A 14,527-nucleotide genomic window follows, 5' to 3' on the forward strand; every position below is an offset into this window, starting at 1 on the left:
GCTCTATGTTACTCTTCATGACTTTTTGTTTTACAGAGTGCACTAGACTGGTGGTGAGTAGGAGACGGAAGTTACTGCTCTTATCGCGTAGTCATACATCATCTTTGTTTTAATAGAGTGAACTAGACCGGTGGTGAGTAGGAGACGGGAGTTACTGCTCTTATCATGTAGTCATTAATCATCTTTGTTTTAATAGAGTGAACTAGACTGGTGGTGAGTAGGAGACGGGAGTTACTGCTCTTATCACGTAGTCATTAATCATCTTTGTTTTAATAAGGTTAGGGTTAGGGTTAGGGAAAGGGTTAGCTACAAGGTTTAAGGTTAGGGGAAGGGTTAGCTAACAGGGTTTGGGTTAGCTAGCATGCTAAGTAGTTGCAAAGTAGCAAATTGTTCAAATGTTGTCTTTTGGTTTGTCTTTTGTCTTTTGGTTTGCTAGATGCTGGTATTATCTGCCTACCCATCCACCACGACTAGCCATCCTATATGAATTGTTGCATTAAATAACCATCTGTACGTTTACTATGTTACTTCTAGTCTATGAGACCGGGCTGGATATACTGACCACAAGTTAGATCCACTGCAGTAAATACATGGCACACCATATACCATGTCTGCCAAACAGACTTTCCCCTCACTGCTCATTCAATAATGAGTTAATTAATCACATTGTGTTTCTCACTGAAGCTGTACATATAATCAATGGTTTTCTAAATGGCATTTGTGTGATTGTAAAGTACCACATGCATTGGGTCATATTAAATGGCAGTTCTAGTTGAATCCATCTGTCCATCAGTATATGTTGGACCATAACTAGACAGGGAATGTGATGACACAAATACCCTGTTTATACCTGCCACTAAAACGCTGTGTCCTTCCTCCTCATCTTGTCCGTTTACACTTATAAGATCTGATCGAAATCGGATCACAATACGTCTTTTCATCATCTACACCTGTCTGAAAAGGTGGGCACAATCAGAATGTGGACATGATCTGGACACAGGACGCATGCTAGAACCAGGTTTAAACGGGGTTAGGGAGTACTGGAACCGCAGTGTTTCATAACCCAGGGGTTTAGACCACTTTCCCTGTTATCAGATGGCAGCCAATGATCCTGCTATCTCAGATCTCATCCTGTTGACTAATGTCTCTCCCAAGGTGGCTGTGCTGCACTGCAGACCAATGAGATGCAATGACTGGACAAAACATGAGGAACATTCCATAACAGACTGAACAGGTGAATTCAGGTGAAAGCTATGATCTCTTATTGATGTCACCTGTTAAATCCACTTCAATCATTGTAGATGAAGGGGGAGGAGACAAGTTAAAGAAAGGTTTATAAGCCTTGAGACATTGATTGTGTATGTGTGCCATTCAGAGGGTGAATGGGCAAGACAAAATATTTAAGTGCCTTTGAACGGGGTATGGTAGTAGGTGCCAGGCGCATCGGTTTGAGTGTTTCAAGAAGTGCAACGCTGCTGGGTTTTTCACACTCAATAGTTTCCCGTGTGTATCAAGAATGGTCCACCAGCCAAAGGACATTCAGCCAACTTGACACAACTGTGGGAAGCATTGGAGTCAACAAGGGCCAGCATCCCTGTGGAACGCTTTCGACACCTTGTCGAGTCCATGCCTTGAGGAATTGAGGCTGTTCAGAGGGCAGAATAAGGGGGTGCAACTCAATATTAGGAAGGTGTTCCTAATGTTTTGTGCTTACAGTGTATCATACTAGACAACACATCTCATCTAAAAACACTGCCCCCTAGTGGTCTGAAAATTGCCTTTGATCTCATGCTCGTTTTATACATTTCTAAATTAACATATTATTTCCACAGCTTAGTCTTCTAAATTAACATATTATTTCCACAGCTTATCAGCGTGCTCCCAAGATGTTCCCTCCGTTGATGATGCTTGTTATGCATTATGTTTGAACCAAAAGATTACGTGTTACAAAGATTAAGTGGAATGGAAACAATGAAATACTGTATATTAAATTAAATAATATTGTATGTTGATGTTAATACTATGTACAATATGTAGCAATATGATGTTGAAAAACAATAGCCTCAGAAATTCAACATGCTGTATTGTCTTTTAACAGTTTCACTTTGTCATCCTCATCACCCTAATTACAACCCTAATTACTATGACACACCCCTCTCTATTGTCATTGGTTGCACTAATTGCACTGTTTGTCTACATAACCTGGTTCAAGCATTCATGACATCACCCTAAAGAAGACAGTGATGTTGAAACGGTGGTTTACCCAATAAATTACTGGGAGCCTTTATATAGTGTGTGTCGCTCTCTTTATTTTTTTTAATAGCAATCAGAGATTGGCCCTTTAAGGCATAACACATAACACATTGACGCCTCTACTCCAGTAGCTGACCCCTCCGCAGCTGACGCCTCCGCAGCTGGCGCTGACGCCTCCGCAGCTGACGCCTCCACAGCTGACGCCTCCGCAGCTGGCGCTGACGCCTCCGCAGCTGACGCCTCCACAGCTGACGCCTCCGCAGCTGGCGCTGACGCCTCCGCGGCCGGCGCCTCCGCTTCTGATGCCTCCACTGCTGTATATAGTATAATACACAGTAACATACATCTGAATGTCATGCAATGGAGACGTAACATTGGCTGAATTGAACCAAACATACACAATGCTGTTATAAAACAGCAGTATCTAGCCTCAACACATGTTGTCAGAACAATAGACCTGTACTGTCTCTACAAACTCTGTAAAACATGGATCTAAGTATGTCAGTCCCAGCTATGAGTTTGTTTCTGGGATTGACAATGATGACTGAAACACCCAATTCTCTTCACAGGAACATCAAACAAGTCCAAATCTAAACACCTGTTCATTTATTTTTCAAAAAGTGAATCACAAAACCTTTAGCCCCTGTTTGGTCAGCTGGTCTGCTTATTAACAATATAAGCATGCTTCTGCCAAACCTTTAAAAAAAAACATTTGAATCATTGAAATATTCAGATGTATATAAGAACCATCAGATCAGAGTACCGTAGCTAGGATGTCAACTGAATAGCCACGTTACATATCTGTACAACATTCCTCAGTAGTATCTGTCATGAAGCAGAGACTAAGCATGGTTAGTCAGCAGGCTAGTCTACCTCAAACGGTACCAGGATGGAAACCACCTCACAGCAGAGAAAGTTCAACTATATGCCTCTAGTCTACAACAGATACTTACTTTATTGGTAACCATTTCCCAGCTGTTCAACAAAAAAAACAAAAAAATCGAAAACAACTCAAGTTGGCAACAGGTACGTCCTTAACTGCCGACAATATGGACAAACAGAGATGCTGACTGTACCTTACAATGATACCTATATATAGGTGTACCACAAGACTACCTGTGTTGCAGGTTTACCTGAACAGAGCTCATTCAGAAAGGAAACGTCATCATGCTTGGACCGCCCAGTTTAAAGCCAACTGATACAATTCTTATCAAGACTAGCATATTTTTACATTCATGTGTTATTTATTTTTGTTTTGCAGTGTTTGGGAGTAGTGAACTATATGTAGTTTAACTAGTAATTTAACTACATTTTGCAGTASCTTGGTGGTAGTTGAACTAMATTCAGATCCTGGTAGTGTTTTCAGTAATTAATAACTGTTTTACCAGGTAGCGGTATAGCTAACTACTGGAACTACACACTACTGTTTTACCATGTAGCAGTGTAGCTAACTACTGGAACTACACACTACTGTTTTACCATGTAGCGGTGCAGCTAACTACTGGAACTACACACTACTGTTTTACCATGTAGCGGTGTAGCTAACTACTGGAACTACACACTACTGTTTTACCATGTAGCGGTGTAGCTAACTACTGGAACTACACACTACTGTTTTTTAATATAATAAGTTATACTTTCTGTTAACATCTGACTCCAGAGGAATCTGTCTTACAATTTCTAGTCTATAACCTTTCAGATTTAGACATAATAATCTTTCACTAAGTAGATTGGATGTAGTGAACTACTTTTTCAAAGTAACTTTAGTTCAGTAAACTGTATTTTTATTAATGGTAGCTTAAGTTTAGCTTAACTTCTTCCAGTAGGAAGTAATTGGTAGCTTGGTAAACTACATTTTCAGAGTTGCTTCCCCAACACTGTTGTTTTGTATCTATCAATCCCAGTATTTATTTATGTTTACCCAAAAACAATCACATACAGAAAAACACTACCAGGAACATCTCAACTCAGTCCTACAACAGAGGTTGCCTTGTAGGGCTGGTGACGTACATACACAATTCTAGGATCCTGGATATGTTGCAGTGTGTTTACATTTGTACCCCAAAAAATGTAATTCCACAAATTCTCAAAAGAGAATTTAAATTAAAGGTATTGTAGATTTAGACTAGGCTTAATCTGAGTCTGGAAAAATAGCCTCTTCAGTTGAATACCTTGATTTTCCTTCATGTGTTCCTCTGGGCAGGTTCTAGAATAGTGACTTCATCTGTTCCAGGATTTGTTTTAGTCTGATCTAGTGGTAGCATAGTGCTGCCTCGAGACGGGTCCTAGTGGCAGGGGTTCAATTCCAGAGTCTTCCTCTCTAYGTCTCCCTTCGCTCCTTCATATCTGCTTCCATCTCAATAACGTTACAAAATGTAAACACACTGCAACGTATGCAGGATCCTAGAACTGTGTATGTACGTCACCAACCCTACAAGGTAACCTCAGTTGCAGGGCTGGGTTGACCTGGTCTGGGTACTCATTTTCTGTATGTGATTGTTTTTGGGCCTTAAAATGACTTGACATTGGCACCATAGACTCTGGTAGGTGTGATAGTTCGCCAGTGATAGTTCACCAGTGATAGTTCGCCAGTGATAGTTCGCCAGTGATAGTTCGCCAGTGATAGTTCGCCAGTGATAGTTCGCCAGCCCAAAACATCTCAAGTTTAAGCTACAGATCAGGAAAAAGAAGCTCGTAAGAATTGTACTTAAACTGCCCCCTCATGCTCGTCAGGAGGTAGAGCATTTTCAGCAGTTAAGGTGGCGATCTGGCTGGCTATCTACACAGTTGTCACGGCTGTCATCCTCTTCTTCSTCTGAAGAGGTGTAGCAAGGATCGGACCAATACGCAGCGTGGTAGGTGTCCATGTTTTAAYAGGGAAAACTGAACATGAACACAAATACAAAAACGTGAACAAACCGAAACAGTCCCGTGTGGCACAAACACTGACACAGGAAACAATCACCCACAAAATACCCAAAGAACATGGCTGCCTAAATATGGTTCCCAATCAGAGACAACGATAAACACCTGCCTCTAATTGAGAACCAATCTAGGCAACCATAGACTTACATAAACACCTAGAATGAACACAACCCCATACATCTACAAAAAAAACCTAGACAGTACAAACACCCTAGACGAGACAAAAACACACAAACCACCCTCGTCACACCCTGACCTAACCAAAATAATAAAGATAACAAAGATAACTAAGGCCAGGGCATGACAATAAGAGAACAGAGCATTCCTCAGCTAGTAGTAGGATAGACAACAACAGTACCAACATGTTCACAGTCTGTCAGTCAATGGTGGTTACATTTTGTGTGTTCTCATGCACGTGTTGGACAATACGTGATGTTGTTTTGCATGTGCCTTGCACTGCATTTATAGAAAATAATGCTCGATATCTCTTCCTTCCAGTAGTCTTTATAAACGTGTCTCCCCTCCAAGTTTATCACTATAGTCTCCATTGACTCTGTCAGGAACAGTTCGAAGCAGGATTTTATGTCATCAACCCGAGATATGGCGTATCTCGTTGGCCCTGGGGTCATCCTGATAACATTTTCAGCCGACAGCCGACCTCTCCCCTCAGGTGGGGATGAAGACCAGGACAAACTCTCATTCTTTGACCAGAATGTAACAACAACCTCAGCAGGGCCCTCTTCCTCATCACTGGATTGTTCCACATCGGTTGTCTCGTGGTCTGGATCATATTCTGTGTTGTCTTCAACTTCTGACACTTCCTCCTCTAATGCATCTTCCCTGAATGTGGATAACAGAAAACAAACTTGTAATTTACCCACAATCTAACCTAAATGACAGAAGTGAAAAGAAGGAAGCCTGGTACAGAATATAACTATATTAACAAAATCCTGTTCACAGGAGGTTTGGTGGCACCTTAATCGACAAAAGCATTATGTTTGGGGCAAATCAACACAACACATCACTGAGTAGGCACTCTTCATATGTTTCAAGCAGAAGTGGGGGTGCATCATGTTAATGAGTATGCTTGTGGTCGTTAAGGTTATTAGAGCAGTGTTTTAGGATAAAAAGAAGCAGAATGGAGCTATTAAAGCAGAGGTCAAAGATCCCAGAGGAAAACTGTGTTCAGTCTGCTTTCCAACAGACAGTGGAGACAAATGCCCTTTCAAGCAGGACAATAACCAAAACCACAGGACCAAATAACACGGAGTTGGTTACAAGACAATAATCATTGAATGTTTCTGAGTGGCTCAGTTATATTTTGACTTAAATCTGCCTAATATCTATGGCAAAACTTGAAAATGGCTGTAATAGCAATGATTAACAACGCAACTTTGAATAATTTTTAAAAGAATAATGTGCAAATATCTAATCTCTTAGAGACTTACCCAGAAAGACTCACAGTGTATCATCTGCCAAAGGTGATTCTAGACATGTATTAACTCAGGGTGTGATACTTATGTAAATTAGATATTTCTGTATTCAATTTCAATAACATTTGCAAAAATGTCTAAAAAACATGTGTTCACTTTGTTCATTATGGTTGTATTGTGTTAGTATGGGTGAGAAAAACCATATATTTAATCCATTTTGAATTCAGTCTGTAACACAACAACTATGTGGCATAAGTCAAGGGGTATGAATATTTCTGACAGGCTCTGTAAATACAAGACACAGTCTCATCATACATTTACACATTTGATCATTCTTTTGAGGATTGTTTTGTTTTGGGACTGATTGGCTGAAGGAATGTCAAACTTTTCCCTTGATGTGATGTAGGACTGAAAACACCTTCCCTTCGATTGGTTGGTCATTTGAATCTATGATGCGTAACTCATGACTACAGATCATGCTGAACAGTGTCCAAAGGAGATATTTATTAATTTGTGATTTTTTAGTGTCAATAAGTATTAAATAGAGCTTACGGGGGCGTTTGGGGGGGGGGGGGGGGGGGGGGGGGGGGGGGGGGGGGGGGGGTTGGGGGGGTTGTTTAAGTCTATAAGGAAAAAACATGTCACTATTCTGTCCAACAAAAAAATAGTTTCTTAATTCATCAATGATGATGCGTTACATGATGTTTATCAGTCAAGATAATGGTTGTTGATGATTGTATAATACCGCATGATTGAATGTACAAGGCTGATATTTCTTCCAAAGACGATTTTGTGTAAGAAGAGCATTTTGTTGCCGTTGTGTTCTATATGTCATTCGAATAATGCTTATTAGTGTTTCTGGAGGACGCAGCGAAACCTTCTTGGTTGAAGCTTAAGGCCTAGATTCAATCAGATCCAGATTTAACCGACACCCGCATACTGAGTGTTTTGGAGGTGTTCGCTGTAGCTGAATTTAATGCTAAATTTCCACGATGCGGATTAACGCTCTAAGACTGGAATTTGGATCTGGCGTGAAATATTGGTTTTGTTGTAATATTATTTATAACTCACTGTTGTGAATAAATGAGAATAAAAAGATTATATAGAAATCAAATAGATTAATAATCTTGGAACATGGAATGAGAATGATTTTAGTTGTCGGGCAGCACACAAACAAATATTTGTCGCAACCTTCAGGGGCGGTTTCCCATACCAGATTTAAGACTCTAGGTCTGGACTAAGTACAAGATCAATGGAGAATTCCATTAAAAAATGGATAGGATTAGTTTTAATCTGTGTCCTGAAACGGCCCCGAAATGGTGTTTGATGAGGCAAGCACAGTAAGACCGGTAGATTTACTTATACTATACGATGTCATCCGTTTTCTAACATGAGGAGTGTTCAATACTGAAACACTCGTTAGACTCACCCGCTAGGAAAAGCATACGCAGAATATCTCAAAAAGATAATGATATATGATGTACATAATCAGATTTGATATCACCCTTTTTTCTGTAATAAATCATGATCTTTTTAAAAGTCAATCTGCTTCCTCAGAATGTTATTATATGTTACTTCATATTCACACACCTCATTTTGCAACTTCCTTAGGTGTCGGAGTGCTTGGAATACAAAGTCAAACGAAACAAATGAAAAATATCGGCTCTAATGTTACCTTCATGCTTTTTGTTTTACAGAGTGCACGTGAGACTGGTGAGTGAGTAGAGACGGAAGTTACTGCCTCTTATCGCTAGTCATACATCATCTTTGTTTTAATAGGTGAACTAGCTACCGGTGTGAGTTAAGACGGGAGTTCGCTCTTATCATTAGTCATAATCATCTTTGTTTTATAGAGCTCGAACTAGATCCTGGTATGGTGATAGGAGAACGGGAGTACTGCTCTTATTACGTACATAAAACATCTTTTGTTTTTAAATAAGCGTAGGGTTTAGGTAGTTAGGGAAAGGCGTAGCTACAAGGTTTAAGGTTAGGGAAGGTAGCTAACAGGGTTGGGTTAGCTCAGCATGCTAAAGTAGTTGCAAAGTCAGCAAATGTTCAACATGTTGTCTTTTGGTTTGTCTTTTGCTTTGTTAGCTAGATGCGGTATTATCTGCCTACAACCATTCCACTCACGAGCTAGCCATCCATATATGAATTTGTTGCATAAATAACCATCTGTACGTTTACTATTGTTTACTAATCTATGGAGACCGGGCTGGATATACTGACGCACAAGTTAGTTCCACTGCAGTAAGACATGGCACACATAATACCATGTCTGTCCAACAGACTTCCCCTCACTGCTCATTCAATAATGAGTTAATGTATCAAATTGTGTTTTCTCACTGAAAGCTGTACATATAATCAATGCTTTTCTAAATGGCATTTGTGTTGATTGTAAAGTACCACAATGCATTGGGTCATATTAAATGGCAGCTTTAGTTTGAACCATCTGTCCATTCAGTATATGTTGGACCATAAACTAGAACATGGGAATGTGATGAACACAAACCTGTTATACCTGCCAATAAAGCTGTGTCCTTCCTCCTCATCTTGTCCGTTTACACTTATAAGATCTGATCGAAATCGGATCACAATACGTCTTTTCATCATCTACACCTGTCTGAAAGGTGGGCACAATCAGAATGTGGACATGATCTGGATACAGGACGATGCTAGAAACCAGGTTTAAACGGGGTTAGGAGTACTGGAACCGCAGTGTTTCATAACCCAGGGGTTTAGACCACTTTCCCTGTTATCAGATGGCAGCCAATGATCCTGCTATCTCAGATCTCATCCTGTTGACTAATATGTCTCTCCCAAGGTGGTGTGCTGCACTGCAGACCAATGAGATGCAATGACTGGACAAAATGAGGAACATTCCATAACAGACTGAACAGGTGAATTCAGGTGAAAGCTATGATCTCTTATTGATGTCACCTGTTAATCCACTTCAATCATTGTAGATGAAGGGGAGGAGACAAGTTAAAGAAAGGTTTATAAGCCTTGAGACATTGATTGTGTATGTGTGCATTCAGAGGCGTGAATGGGCAAGACAAAATTTTAACGTGCCTTTGAAACGGGGTATGGTAGTAGTGCCAGGCGCATCGGTTTGAGTGTTTCAAGAAGTGCAACGCTGCTGGTTTTTCACACTCAATAGTTTCCCGTGTGTATCAAGAATGGTCACACCAGCCAAAGGACATTCAGCCAACTTGACACAACTGTGGGAAGCATTGGGAGTCAACAAGGGCCAGCATCCCTGTGGAACGCTTTCGCACACCTTGTCGAGTCCATGCCTTGAGGAATTGAGGCTGTTCAGAGGGCAGAATAAGGGGGTGCAACTCAATATTAGGAAGGTGTTCCTAATGTTTTTGTGCTTACAGTGTATCATACTAGACAACACATTCTCATCTAAAAACACTGCCCCTAGTGGTCTGAAAATTGCCTTTGATCTCATGCTCGTTTGTATACATTTCTAAATTAACATATTATTTCCACCAGCTTAGTCTTCTAAATTAACATATTATTTCCACAGCTTATCAGCGTGGCTCCCAAGATGTTCCCTCCGTTGATGATGCTTGTTATGCATTATGTTTGAACCAAAAGATTACGTGTTACAAAGATTAAGTGGAATGGAAACAATGAAATACTGTATATTAAATTAAATAATATTGTATGTTGATGTTAATACTATGTACAATATGTAGCAATATGATGTTGAAAAACAATAGCCTCAGAAATTCAAACATGCTGTATTGTCTTTTAAAGTTTCACTTTGTCATCCTCATCACCCTAATTACAACCTAATTACTATGACACACCCCTCTCTATTGTCATTGGTTGCACTAATTGCACTGTTTGTCTACATAACCTGGTTCAAGCATTCATGACATCACCCTAAAGAAGACAGTGATGTTGAAACGGTGGTTTACCCAATAAATTACTGGGGCCTTTATATAGTGTGTGTCGCTCTCTTTATTTTTTTAATAGCAATCAGAGATTGCCCCTTTTAAGGATAACAACATAAACATTGACGCCTCTACTCCAGTAGCTGACCCCTCCGCAGCTGACGCCTCCGCAGCTGGCCGCTGACGCCTCCGCACGCTGACCCTCCACAGCTGACGCCTCCGCAGCTGGCGCTTGACGCCTCCGCAGCTGACGCCTCCACAGCTGACGCCTCCGCAGCTGGCGCTGACGCCTCCGCGGCCGGCGCCTCCGCTTCTGATGCCTCCACTGCTGTATATAGTATAATACACAGTAACATACATCTGAATGTCATGCAATGGAGACGTAACATTGGCTGAATTGAACCAAACATACACAATGCTGTTATAAAACAGCAGTATCTAGCCTCAACACATGTTGTCAGAACAATAGACCTGTACTGTCTCTACAAACTCTGTAAAACATGGATCTAAGTATGTCAGTCCCAGCTATGAGTTTGTTTCTGGATTGACAATGATGACTGAAACACCAATTCTCTTCACAGGAACATCAAACAAGTCCAAATCTAAACACCTGCTTCATTTATTTTTCAAAAAGTGAATCACAAAACCTTTAGCCCTGTTTGGTCAGCTGGTCTGCTTATTAACAATATAAGCATGCTTCTGCCAAACCTTTAAAAAAAAAACTTTGAATCATTGAAATATTCAGATGTATATAAGAACCATCAGATCAGAGTACCGTAGCTAGGATGTCAACTGAATAGCCACGTTACATATCTGTACAACATTCCTCAGTAGTATCTGTCATGAAGCAGAGACTAAGCATGGTTAGTCAGCAGGCTAGTCTACCTAAACGTACCAGGATGGAAACCACCTCACAGCAGAGAAAGTTCAACTATATGCCTCTAGTCTACAACAGATACTTTACTTTATTGGTAACCATTTCCCAGCTGTTCAACAAAAAAACAAAAAAAATCGAAAAACAACTCAAGTTGGCAACAGGTACGTCCTTAACTGCCGACAATATGGACAAACAGAGATGCTGACTGTACCTTACAATGATACCTATATATAGGTGTACCACAAGACTACCTGTGTTGCAGGTTTACCTGAACAGAAGCTCATTCAGAAAGGAAACGTCATCATGCTTGGACCGCCCAGTTTAAAGCCAACTGATACAATTCTTATCAAGACTAGCATATTTTTTACATTCATGTGTTTATTTATTTTTTGTTTGCAGTGTTTGGGAGTAGTGAACTATATGTAGTTTAACTAGTAATTTAACTACATTTGCAGTAGCTTGGTGGTAGTTGAACTAAATTCAGATCCTGGTAGTGTTTTCAGTAATTAATAACTGTTTTACCAGGTAGCGGTATAGCTAACTACTGAACTACACACTACTGTTTTACATGTAGCAGTGTAGCTAACTACTGGAACTACACACTACTGTTTTACCATGTAGCGGTGCAGCTAACTACTGGAACTACCACACTGTTTTACCATGTAGCGGTGAGCTACTACTGGAACTACACACTACTGTTTTACCATGTAGCGGTGTAGCTAACTACTGGAACTACACACTACTGTTTTACCATGTAGCGGTGTAGCTAACTACTGGAACTACACACTACTGTTTTACCATGTAGCGGTGCAGCTAACCTACTGGACTACACACTACTGTTTTCCATGTAGCGGTGTAGCAAACTACTGGAAGCTACACACTATGTTTTTCATATAGGGCGGTGTAGCTAACTACTGGAACTACACACTACTGTTTTATAGTAGCGGTTGTAGCTAACATATGGAACTACACACTATGTTTACGGTAGCGGTGTAACAGAAGACGGCGCTAACTACTGGAACTACACACTACTGTTTTACCATGTAGCGGTGTAGCTAACTACTGGAACTACACACTACTGTTTTACCATGTAGCGGTGTAGCTAACTACTGGAACTACACACTACTGTTTTTTAATATAATAAGTTATACTTTCTGTTAACATCTGACTCCAGAGGAATCTGTCTTACGATTTCTAGTCTATAACCTTTCAGATTTAGACATAATAATCTTTCACTAAGTAGATTGGATGTAGTGAACTACTTTTTCAAAGTAACTTTAGTTCAGTAAACTGTATTTTTATTAATGGTAGCTTAAGTTAGCTTAACTTCTTCCAGTAGGAAGTAATTGGTAGCTTGGTAAACTACATTTTCAGAGTGCTTCCCCAACACTGTTGTTTTGTAATCTATCAATCCCAGTTTTATTTATGTTTACCCAAAAACAATCACATACAGAAAAACACTACCAGGAACATCTCAACTCAGTCTACAACAGAGGTTGCCTTGTAGGGCTGGTGACGTACATACACAATTCTAGGATCCTGGATATGTTGCAGTGTGTTTACATTTGTACCCCAAAAAATGTAATTCCACCAAATTCTCAAAAGAGAATTTAAATTAAAGGTATTGTAGATTTAGACTAGGCTTAATCTGAGTCTGGAAAAATAGCCTCTTCAGTTGAATACCTTGATTTTCCTTCATGTGTTCCTCTGGGCAGGTTTAGAATAGTGACTTCATCTGTTCCAGGATTTGTTTTAGTCTGATCTAGTGGTAGCATAGTGCTGCCTCGAGACGGGTCCTAGTGGCAGGGGTTCAATTCCAGAGTCTTCTTCTACGTCTCCCTTCGCTCCTTCATATCTGCTTCCATCTCAATAACGTTACAAAATGTAAACACACTGCAACGTATGCAGGATCCTAGAACTGTGTATGTACGTCACCAACCCTACAAGGTAACCTCAGTTGCAGGGCTGGGTTGACCTGGTCTGGGACTCATTTTCTGTATGTGATTGTTTTTGGGCCTTAAAATGACTTGACATTGGCACCATAGACTCTGGTAGGTGTGATAGTTCGCCAGTGATAGTTCACCAGTGATAGTTCGCCAGTGATAGTTCGCCAGTGATAGTTCGCCAGTGATAGTTCGCCAGTGATAGTTCGCCAGCCCAAAACATCTCAAGTTTAAGCTACAGATCAGGAAAAAGAAGCTTCGTAAGAATTGTACTTAAACTGCCCCCTCATGCTCGTCAGGAGGTAGAGCATTTCAGCAGTTAAGGTGGCGATCTGGCTGGCTATCTACACAGTTGTCACGGCTGTCATCCTCTTCTTCCTCTGAAGAGGTGTAGCAAGGATCGGACCAATACGCAGCGTGGTAGGTGTCCATGTTTTAATAGGGAAAACTGAACATGAACACAAATACAAAAACGTGAACAAACCGAAACAGTCCCGTGTGGCACAAACACTGACACAGGAAACAATCACCCACAAAATACCCAAAGAACATGGCTGCCTAAATATGGTTCCCAATCAGAGACAACGATAACACCTGCCTCTAATTGAGAACCAATCTAGGCAACCATAGACTTACATAAACACCTAGAATGAACACAACGCCATAAATCTACAAAAACCCTAGACAGTACAAACACCCTAGACGAGACAAAACACACAAACCACCCCGTCACACCCTGACCTAACCAAAAGAATAAAGATAACAAAGATAACTAAGGCCAGGGCATGACAGTACCCCCCCCCCCAAAGTGCGGACTCTGGCCGCAAAAACCTGATCTAAAGGGGAGGGTCCGGGTGGGCCTCATTCATGAAGGCAGCTCGGGTGACGGGACGTAGACCCCACTCTACCATAGTCATTGCCCGCTTTGGTGGCGCCCTCTGGAGCGAGGACCCTTACAGCGAGTCCCGGACTGAAGACCATCCTAGAGGGCGCCACTGGACGGAGGGGCGGCTCCGGACTGAGGGGCGGCTCCGGACTGAGGGCGGCTCCGGACTGGAGGGGCGGCTGACTGAGGGCGGCTCCGGACTGAAGGGCGGCTCCGGACTGAAGGGCGGCTCCGGACTGGCGGCGGCTTCTGGCAGCTCCTGACTGGCGGGCGGCTCTGGCACTGGCGGTCGGGCTCTGGCA

The 14,527-nt window shown here is 41.3% G+C and overlaps 1 long non-coding RNA gene across 1 annotated transcript; it reads right to left on the reverse strand.

Moving 5' to 3' along the window:
• Positions 1–2,289: 2,289 nt before the first annotated feature.
• LOC139023931 (uncharacterized) lies at positions 2,290–3,331 on the reverse strand. Its single transcript, XR_011475162.1, has 2 exons — positions 3,207–3,331; positions 2,290–2,567 (listed from the first exon to the last, which is right to left on the reverse strand). It is a non-coding gene; the product is annotated as an uncharacterized lncRNA (long non-coding RNA).
• Positions 3,332–14,527: the final 11,196 nt, after the last annotated feature.

This window comes from Salvelinus sp. IW2-2015, unplaced genomic scaffold (genome assembly GCF_002910315.2).
Source record: "Salvelinus sp. IW2-2015 unplaced genomic scaffold, ASM291031v2 Un_scaffold537, whole genome shotgun sequence".
In the NCBI taxonomy this organism is placed as follows: Eukaryota; Metazoa; Chordata; class Actinopteri; order Salmoniformes; family Salmonidae; genus Salvelinus; species Salvelinus sp. IW2-2015.